This window comes from Kogia breviceps, chromosome 13 (genome assembly GCF_026419965.1).
Source record: "Kogia breviceps isolate mKogBre1 chromosome 13, mKogBre1 haplotype 1, whole genome shotgun sequence".
Lineage (NCBI taxonomy): Eukaryota > Metazoa > Chordata > Mammalia > Artiodactyla > Physeteridae > Kogia > Kogia breviceps.
Genome location: NC_081322.1, coordinates 90,249,729 through 90,257,906, shown reverse-complemented (window position 1 = coordinate 90,257,906; position 8,178 = coordinate 90,249,729). Strand labels below are relative to the sequence as shown.

Below are 8,178 nucleotides of genomic sequence, written 5' to 3'. Positions count from 1 at the left end.
CTCCAGGCTTCCTGGGGAGGGGGAGCTCGGGAGGCCCACCGCCAGCGGGGGCGACCCCTCCCATCCTCGGCCCCCCCACAAGGGGTTCAGGGAACATGTCCCTCTTTAACTGCAGCACCCCTGGGAAGCATGCTCGATTACGCTCAGCTTGCAGATGAGAAAACGGGTCCCTCCAGAGTCGCCCGAATGCCCGAGGCGACAGCAGGACAGCACGGAGACTCACACCCGCCCGGTCTGACCTGCGTCGCAACGCGGTCACCTGCACAGGGACAGGGCTCTGATCGAGCACCCCTGTCCCTCCCCCAGGGAACTGCGGGTCGTCTGCCTGGCCGGCCCAAGGTCAGCATGGGGCTTCCTTCAGGCCTGAGGCCTGCGATCGGCAACCAAGGCTTTCCCTTCAGCCGGCGGCGGTGTGGCTGGGGGAAGGCTGGAGGTGGGGCGGCCTTCGCCCGGGGACCGACCAGGAGGCCCCCGAGGGCCCCGAGGGCTCGGCGCGAGACCTCCGCCTGGAATCCCCAAACCGTAGCGTCCTGGCGTTTCAGCCGCTGCCAAAGGAGACCCAGGAGGCACGTGCTGGGTTTCGGCTTTCTCGCCCGGCCAAGGAGAGGTGTGCCCTGGGTCCCCTGAGGAAGAGGGAAGTGACCGGCGGTGATGGACAGAGGAGACCCGCCTGCTGCCTCAGCGACGGCCAGCATCACGGGGTCCCTCTGATCGGTGTCCGTCCCCCCTGGATAGAAGAGGGAGGGGAAGCCCACCCCACCGCCGGGGACGGGCAGGTCAGGGCTGGACCCCCGGGCGGCTCTGTCCTCGGGCCGCCGCGACCCGCGCCCACGCCCTTCCTGACCCCCCTTATGTGGTGCACACGTCCTCCCTCCTCGCGGTTGGCGTCCGGGTCTGTTTCCGCTTCGGGCGCACGTTCAAGCCGGCTATGGCGTCCCTTCTGGGCCGGCTCTCTGTCGGTTCAGGCCCAGCAGCCTCTGGGGGACAGGGAGCGTGTGTCCGGAGCTGGACCAGGGGAGGGTGCGGGTCCTCAGCATGGCGCTCTGCGTCACCTCCCCGCCTTTCCGCGGCTGGCGCCCCCCCCGGGACTGCTGGGGACGCCGGTGTCTCCCACGGCTGGTCCAGCCCTGGGCATCGCGGTTCCCTGACGTGTGGGCGTTGGTGGCCCGGCTCCTTCTCCTCCACCGGGAGCCCCTCGGACCGGCACCGGGGGGCCACGCACGTCCCACCCTCACCCTGAAGGAGCGCGTGAGAAAGCAGGGCTTGATTCGTCTCTACCACGAGACGGTCTGTGCTTTGACTGCCGGGAGGGCCGAAGGGCCTCACTGCCACCATGCCCGGTCTTTGAACCTGTTACCTTTACTTGGAGAGTATGTAACAAAAGTAAGGAGAAAGCCTTGATCTGCCAACTAGCTCTGCACCCTCACTCGTAGGAGAAGCTCAAGGGCTGTCCGAGGTTTAAGGTCCCCGGCAGATTCTGAGCCACAAAGAAAAGAAAGAGCCACCTGGAGGAAGGGCAGTGAAGGTGTCCAGAAGTGGCCGCTTCTGCACCGCGGCTCCTGCACCAAGCTGACAAGGAGGGGCGCCTGCACCCTTGCCACCCCCCCCCCCGGGGACCTGCCCACCGGAGCTCGGCCCGGAGCCCACGTCGCGGTTCTGGCCCCATCTCAGCCCCAGCATCGCCGTCTGAGCTGAACCACAGCTAAGACTGCCTCCCTTCATCCACATTCCCAAATTAAAAGGAAAAAAAGTCATCTTTGGGTGCTGTCGGCTCCTGATGAAACGGGGCGAGTGCAGATGCTGGCCTTTCCGGGTAAATAAGCATCGCACTGGCTGAGAAATGAGTTCCCCCCACAGGACAAGTCAACACAGGTGTCTCTAATTGAGGCACAGGTGAGCTGGCTTCCTGCCTTCACAATCAGCCTTTTCATGCTCTCCCGGTCCGGGTCCGGGTCCCGTCCAGCCGTGCCCCTTCCCAGCCCCTGCGGAACCTCCCCAGCCTTGTTAGGGATTGAATGTCCTTATCAATAACTGCTCTGTGCCCCATTTATCTGGCTGCAGGCACCTGTGAAGCAATAAAAGACCTGCTGGAATTGCTGCCAGGACGGGGAGTCAAGGAAGCTCAGCCCGTCGGGGATGGACCGTTGCTCAGATCAACGGTGTCTGATCCGCAGGAACAAACATCCACATCAAAGTGGCTGGATCCTCAAGGAAACCACATTGATCATAAAAGTGAATGTGGGGTGAATGGGGCTTTGTTACCTGGTCAGGTGGCATGTGTCAGTCCCGAGAGAGATGTGAGCCTGCCAGCAGGTCTGGGCTGGGAGAGAGATCTGGAACCACCCGCCGAGACAAGGCTCCAGACCACAGGTCAGGGCCCCAGGGCAGACCCCAGGCTCTGGCTGTCTCCCACCCTACATGTCCGATGGGCTGTACCCTGGGGTACAGTCCACCCTGCAGAGTGCCAAAGCCTGGGACGGTCCACCCTGCAGGGTGACAAGGGCCTGGCCGGTCCACACTGCAGGGTGACAAGGGCCTGGGACGGTCCACACTGCAGGGTGCCAAGGGCCTGGACGGTCCACACTGCAGGGTGACGAGGGCCGGGAAGGTCCACACTGCAGGGTGACGAGGGCCTGGACGGTCCACACTGCAGGGTGCCGAGGGCCTGGACGGTCCACACTGCAGGGTGACGAGGGCCTGGACGGTCCACACTGCAGGGTGACGAGGGCCTGGACGGTCCACACTGCAGGGTGACGAGGGCCTGGACGGTCCACACTGCAGGGTGACGAGGGCCGGGAGGGTCCACACTGCAGGGTGACGAGGGCCAGGCGGGTCCACACTGCAGGGTGACAAGGGCTGAAGTCTACCCCCAATGCCCTCGTGCACGTGTACCTGTCTGTGTGCACAAACCCTCGGGGCGCTGAGCAAACCTGGCACCTTGGCCCTGACGCCCTGCCGTCTTCCCCAGCCCCGCCCTCTGCTCTGCCCCTGGCCCTCCTGGGACCTCCTGCACCCAGGCTGCCTCCTTGCCCCCTTGGCAATGCGCGGCAGCCAGACCGACGCAGACAGGACAGGGAGACCAGCACTGAGGCCAAGGCCAGACCCGCTGTGCTCCTCACAGGATGGGGGCGAGCACAGCCTCCAGCCCGACAGGCAAATGGCTGCCCCGCGTCTCCACTCCCCTATCGGATCAGTGTCCCGAGGTTTCCTGGCTGAGGGCGGGGAGGGAACCTGGGCCCGGGACAAACCCTGTGCAGCAGTGCCCTCTGGTGGCAGCTCTTCCTGCGGTGCCTCCCTGCCGGTTCTGGGCCCCAAACCGAGTCCGAGCTGCAGCCCCCGCGTGGGACGGACACGCAGCCTGACCTCTCATAACGGGGTGAACTGTGTCCCCAGAAAGATGCGCCCAAGCCCAACCCCGGTACCTGTGAATGGTACCTTATTTGGAAATTCGGCCCTAAGAAACCCATGCACCCTCTGTAGGGAATTCCGCATCATAGTCAGAAGTTTGAGGTTGGCTTTGGGTGAAAATGGATGAATCCACAGCCACGACGGTGCAGGAACGATAAAGGGAGAGATGCGGGCTCGCCAGGCAGGAGTGACGTGTGCAGGTGTCTTTAGGTGACAAAGAGACAGAGGGGGCTCCGAGCCCACGGGGACTGGATGTGGCCAGCGGCTCTGCGGCCTCAGGCCCTGAGGTAGCTCCACCTCCCAGTGACAACAGGGCTCAGAGGTGGCCTTGAGCTGCCGGCACGGCCCAGGGCAGGAGAAAAGCCCTCGAGGTCCCAGGGCAGCCGCTGCAGAAGAGAAGTTGCAGGGGAATCGTGACCCATCCACAGCCAAGGAAGAGCCCCCCCCTTTCACAGGAAAGCTGAAAAAGTCTGGTTTTCTATCTTTTTGTGAGTTTCGTCGTCTTAAAGCGTGGATGCTGGGGGAAGATGGCAGGTCATCCTTTCAAAGAAAGAAATGTTTTTGAAGTCAAACCAGCCCCCCCCCCCCCAGGGCTGGGACTAAGGTGAGGACAGAGACGCAATGAGAAAATCAATCCTCAAGACAACTGACATTTAAAACAGTATTTTAAAAATTAAACTAATGCAACAATCCATGGTGACCAAATACCAGAAGTTTAAGTAAAGACAGGATCAGGGTTACTGGTTTTTCTTTTCGTCTCCAGCTACCGCGTGCCCCACCTGGCACCGGCCCAGTGAATTGAGGAACAAAGGGAAGCCACCTTTCTATGCCGGCAAGAAGCGACAACCTAAACGGGTGTGGAAGCCTGGCTTCTTGGTATTTGTGAGGCAGGAGCTCGCCTGTCTCACCTCCGCCGAGGCTCGCGGGGGGGGGCGGGGGGGGGCTACCCACAGCATCGGGGGGGCGGGGGGGGCTACCCACAGCATCGGGGCGGGGCTCTGCCCACGCGGCACCCGGCCGCGGCCTGCACGGGGCGGGGCCCCGGGTAAATGAGCTCGCTTCTGGGCTCTGTGCACGGCGGATGCGATGGGGTCTGTGCCCCGCTCCTCGGCTGGCTGCTGTGACCCTCACGGACACTGCTGAGCCCGGGGGAGGGGCCGGCCAGCCAGGAAATACTGACCACGTGCCCATCTCAGCGTCCCTGTGGCGCTTGCTGGGCCCGGGCGCACATTCTCCAAGCTCCTCCCAGGAAAGCCCGCGGCACCTCTGGGCGTTGGAGAAGCGGCTTCTGCTGTGACCCCTTAGAGCCACTTCAGATGAATTAAAGCGGACTTGGGGAACCAGAAGAAAGGGCGGACTGAACGCAAAACACTTACGCTCATCTTTTGGAAGGAAGTGCTATTGTCGTCAAGCCTTGTGAACAGTGAACGTCCTCACAGAACTCAGGTTATCGGTCGTCTCGGCAACAGGAGGCACACGGCTTTTCCTAAAGCAGAAACGCGGGTCCAGGTCAGCCTCAGGCTGAGCTCGTGATGCTCTCTGGGGACCTGGGTTGATCAATCATTGCAGCGGGTCCCCCGCGGCCTCAGACCTGACCTGCGGCGCTTGGTAATCAGGAGTGCGCGGTGGGCATTTTGCAAACGTTCGCTGCCCCATTTGTTTGCGTGGCTTTGGAAGAAACGACAGCGACACAGGTGGCCGACCGAGGGTGAGGGGACGTGGGGACATGGGGGACACCGGCCAGCCCACCCGCCGGGACTGGCCTGAGGCTCACGGCTGCCCCGGCATGTCCGCCGGACCCCTTCCCTCCGACTTTCCCGACGGGCGTCGCGCGGGGCCCGGTGAAACTTCTGCCCCTTCTCTGGGCCAAGGACAGAAAGGGGTCAGGCAGCCCGTGCTTTCTGACCAAAGTCTCCGTTCCAAGCCAGCTTTGCAGACTAACAGTTCATTTGCAGGGGTTTTTCCCAAATCAGGAAGTCTCCACATCCCAGGAGCACAGGCTGAGAAAGCGAAGGGATGACAAGACCCCCCGCCCCCGGCCCCCAGCCCCACTGCTGGCCAGGGCGGCTCGGAGGAGTCCAGCCCCTGAGCATCCTTGGGCAGCCACGGCGCGGGGGGTCCTTGCGGCCGGATCTTCCCGGGCTCCTGCTGCCTGAGGGGTCCTGGCTTTAGCTGGGCTGGGCTGAAGGAAAGGAGCCGGCAGGGCGAGCTCCAAACGGCCCTAGGACGGCCTTTCTGCACCCCAGGCCCTCCCCGACCAGTCCTCCGCCTCCAGGACCACGTCCAGCGTGAGCTGAGTCTGCCCACTGGTGGCCGGAGGTGACACTGCACAGAGGTCCGGCCCTTCAGCCTCTAGCCCCGCGTCTGGCCGGGATTTCCAGATCCACCATCCCAGCGCCTTCCCTGATGCGTTGCTGATGGGCACCCCCGGCTCCTCTGATGTTCCAGCTCAGCTCACGAGCCCCGCGGCACAGAACCTTTGCCCCCACTCTACTAAAGTAATGCAAAAGGAACGGCGTTCTTATTACCAGCTTATGCCAAGTAGTGAACAGATGCTTTATGGAAAGGTACTGCTTACACTTACGTTCATCTTCTCCTTACACTGAAAACAGGTTTACCACATAAATACACAAATGGCAGAATCAGATATGACATTATGTTAATGGCTCAGTTCTATATACTGTATAAAGTGAATGCTGGTTTTAATTTTATACTGTAGGAAAGCAAAATCAGCCACAACACAAAAGGTAAACCCGCACACATCTTTATACGAGGTCTGCACAGATGACGGGCTCATGGACGATGCCGTCCTCTGTGTTGTGTGCACAGACCACGCTGCAGGGTCAGGAACGGGGCCTTCTCTCCGGGACGGAGAGCCGCCCGCACCGGCTTCGGCGTCTGCCAAGGGCAAGGCCTGCTGCCTCTTCCAGACTCCTTCCTGCCTCAGTAGGGGAGGTGAGAGAGTGAAGAGCTATAGAAAGACTATGGGTCCGCCCAGGCTGTAAAAATGCGAACAAGGAGCCGCTCTAAATACTATTCTTAATTTAAATACCTGAGGAAGCCTTGGAAGCACAGGACTGGACAGCGGCTGGGTGGAGGCGCCTGAGTCTCCCCCGTGGGCCGGCCTGCTCCAGGTGCAGGTGGCAGGGAAGAGGGCACAGTGGAGGTCTCTCCCCTTGCACGGCGTGCGGAGCAGGGGGGCCATGGATGGACGGCACACAGATACAGAAACAGTAACCGCAGGGCATGGTGCTGGGCGGGTGGGCGGTGCCCCGGGGGCCTGGCAGGTGAAGGCACCTCCCCTGTGGAGGAGAGACCTGCAAGCCCGGAGGATGTGGCCGAGGAGTGCAGGTGAGCGACCGGGCGGAAGGGGCGTGGTGCTGAGCCCAGGGCAGCAGAGACGGGTGCCCTTGGAGACGCAGGGCAGAGCCAGGCGTGGGCATCACCGTGTGGACGGGAAGACGCCCCAGGGAGCCTGCTCTCGCCGCCCAGGAAGGACCCTCCCTCGTTCCCTCGCCTCCACAGCCGCGCAGGGAGAGCGGAGGGGGCAGCAGGAAATGATGGTGGTGGGCTTCTGGGGGTCTCATGGGAGACAAGAGGGGCAGGTGGGGTGGGCGTGCAGCACGGAGATGCAGAGCCAGGCTTAGGACGGCGGCAACGCCAGCAGGCAGAGGCCACAGACGATGGTGTTGGTTTCACAGCCGTCTGTCTCCGAGGGGGTTAAAACAGTGTCTAACGTGGTCCTGATGGCAGAATTTCACTTCGTCAGGTGGCTTCACTCCTTTTTCCTGTTGCCTTTGTCATCTTTTCCCCCAAGTTTTGGTTCTACCCCTGGAATCCAAGTGGATCGATAACAGGGAGAGGACCGCACCCTCAGCAAAGAGAGCGTGCGGCTCTGGTGGGCGCTCCTGCGGCCCGTCTGCTCCCTCCAGCACCAGGCATGCCCGGACCTGGGGAGGGGCTCTGGTTCTCCCGAGGCCACACTCACAGCTCATCCGAATCGAAGAAATGCAGCCCTCGATTTCCTCCGACACAGAGTCTGCAGCCCTGGGACCCGGAAAGCCAGGCGGGGGTCACCCCTTCCTTCTGGTGTTCACGCGAGGCCGGGTTTGGGAAGCCCCGGGCAGCTCCCAGACAGCCTTGCGCGCTCCTGCCTCCGGGAAAGCTATTCCCTTCCTCAAAGAAGAGGCACTTTGTGCGCTGAGAATAAAAATCCTCGAGTGATTCCTGTTCTTCCAATTCTCCTTTAAATGCAGAGAGGAGACAGAAAGGACACAGGGTGACAAATGCTTTCTGCCCTGGAGAGGATGAGAACAGGGCCAGTCACAGCCACCAGCAGATAACTGCGCCCTGCTCTCTCCATCCAGGCCTCAGAGCTCTCTTGGAAAACATTTGTGATTCCAACTCAACACTCTTCTCGTTTTGCATGGCAGTTGCCAGAACCTTGCAGAAATATGTGAAGCGGGGTTGCAAAATACTGGAAGGGTCACAGTGAGCCAGCAAGTCTGTAAATAATTTTCAAGACGAATAAGGAAAATAATAATACTTCTTTGCATAAGGGGGAGATGTGACAATTTTAGTGAGACCAGGTGTTCACCTAGAGGCTCCAACTAAGAAGAGAGCTATAATTGCCCAGTGTTGGGTTAATCTAGAATCCCAAATAGCGTAAGCCTGGTGAAGGGTTCTAGTGAAATTAAAGCGCTGTTCGGTTTCCCAGGGTCGCGTGTGCATGCGTCATCCTTGATGGCTCCCAGCTCCTGGATCCAAGAC

General features: G+C 61.2%; 1 long non-coding RNA gene across 1 annotated transcript; it reads right to left on the bottom strand.

The window, feature by feature from the left end:
- Positions 1 to 291: 291 nt before the first annotated feature.
- Positions 292 to 7,774, bottom strand: LOC136792439 (uncharacterized). The gene is made up of 3 exons (XR_010836233.1): positions 6,461 to 7,774; positions 4,785 to 4,894; positions 292 to 977 (listed from the first exon to the last, which is right to left on the bottom strand). It is a non-coding gene; the product is annotated as an uncharacterized lncRNA (long non-coding RNA).
- Positions 7,775 to 8,178: the final 404 nt, after the last annotated feature.